The sequence below is a fragment of the Orycteropus afer genome, unplaced genomic scaffold (assembly GCF_000298275.1).
Source record: "Orycteropus afer afer isolate SDZICR_OR568_19922 unplaced genomic scaffold, OryAfe1.0 scaffold00120, whole genome shotgun sequence".
NCBI lineage: Eukaryota > Metazoa > Chordata > Mammalia > Tubulidentata > Orycteropodidae > Orycteropus > Orycteropus afer.
In genome coordinates, this window is record NW_006921707.1 from 5,709,191 (window position 1) to 5,711,081 (window position 1,891).

General features: G+C 36.9%; 1 non-coding gene across 1 annotated transcript; it reads right to left on the minus strand.

Moving 5' to 3' along the window:
• Positions 1 to 849: 849 nt before the first annotated feature.
• Positions 850 to 956, minus strand: LOC122150322. The gene has a single exon (XR_006163606.1). It is a non-coding gene; the product is annotated as a U6 spliceosomal RNA (small nuclear RNA).
• Positions 957 to 1,891: the final 935 nt, after the last annotated feature.

A 1,891-nucleotide genomic window follows, 5' to 3' on the forward strand; every position in this document is an offset into this window, starting at 1 on the left:
CTTCCTTCCGAGGAGTGGCTGGTGGGTTTGAACCTCCAGTCTTCTGGTTAGCAGTCAAGTGCCTTAGGCACTATGCTACCAGAGCTCCTCCCAATAAGATGGGCAGCCAATATATACCAAGCAAACCAAACCAAACTCACTGCTTTCGAGTCAGATCTGAGTAATAGCGACCTCTCCTTGGGGTTCTGAGGCAATATCACTACGGAAATAGATTGCCCAACCTTCCTTCTGAGGAGTGGCTGGTGGGTTTGAATAGCCAGCCTTCTGGTTAGCAGTCAAATCCCTTAGGCACTATGATACCAAAGCTCCCAGCCAATATTGTTGTTGTTGTTGTTGTGTGCCGTAGAGTCGGCCCCAACTCATAGCGACCCCTCCTTGGGTTTCCGAGGCAGTATCACATATAGGCAGAGGAAATATAGGGAAAGAGCAATAAAAAGCATACCAATTTCCACAATATTCTTCTTAATCCTTATTGATTTTAGGAGTCTCTTTGCAAATTATCAGTAGTAGTAGATAACAGAATAGATAACGTAAATGATAATTAGCACAGTTTCTTTTTTCAGTCAATAAGTAATAACATTATTACTAATATGGCCTGCTGTACTCTTTCTTTTGGCCAATAAAAACAGACACTTTTGTCTCACAGCACCAGAGGCCAGGAGTTCAAACTCAGGGTGTCAGCTGTGTTGATTCCTTCTTCTGCTGTTCTTTAAAAAAAAAAAAAAATTGTGGTAAAATATGTGTGACAAACATTTACCACTCTAACCATTTTTAAGTATATAATTCAATGACATTAATAACATACACCATGTTTTGCAACTACCCATACTAATTTCAAAAGCTTTTCATAAAAATAGGAAACACTTCACAAATTTGGGTATCATCCTTGAGCAGAGGTCATGCTAATCTTCTCTACATCATTCCAATTAGAGTACATGTGCTGCTGGAGCAAACACACCTCCTGTGCTTTTAATTAGATTTCTCTAACTCACACTAAGATCCTTTTATTTACATGACTGTTTTTCCTATCAGAATAGAGCAAAGCATCTAAAACAGTGCTTAGTATATATTTATTTCCTTGATATTATTTTTCTCTTAATTCAGTTTTTCTTCAATCCTCTTCTTTCCCACCATTTCTCACCTATATACCCTGCTTAATTTAGTGATCTCAAATAAGTTTCGGTTACAAACTTTTTGGCGGAAAAATGACCCAATACCCTTCAAGAACAACAATATTAAAATGGCAACAGTAAAACCCTTTCTTAAATTAATAAGAATAGTTTTTTATATTGTGGTAAAAATATACATATTATACACCAATTCAATAATTTCTACATGTACAATTCAGTAACATTGCATTCTTCAAGCTGTGCAATGATTTTCACTCTCCTCTTCCAAATCATTCCACCTCCATTAACATAAACTCAAAGTTCCCTAAGCAAAAACTCCCCCTTCCCCCTTCCTTCTCACCTCTAGTAACCATTAATAATATTTGGTTTCTATATATTTACTTATTTCATGTAAGTCAGATCATATAGTATTTGTTCTTTTGTGATGTATTTCAGTCAGCATGATGCTATCAAGGTTCATCCATATTATGGTATGCATCAGGACTGCATCTCTCTTCATGGCTGACTAGTATTCCATTGTGTGTCTATACCACGTTTTGTTTATTCATATATTTCTTGGTGAGCATTTGTTTCCACATTTTGGCTATTGTGAAAAGCGCTGCAATGAACACTGGTCTACAGCTTTCTGTTTGCATTCCTTCACTTCTTCTGGGTATAAATATAGGACTGAGAAGATTGCTGGGTCATGTGGTATCTATCTTTCAGAAGAACTACCAAACTGTTTCCATAGTGACTGTACCATTTTATATTCCCACCAGGAA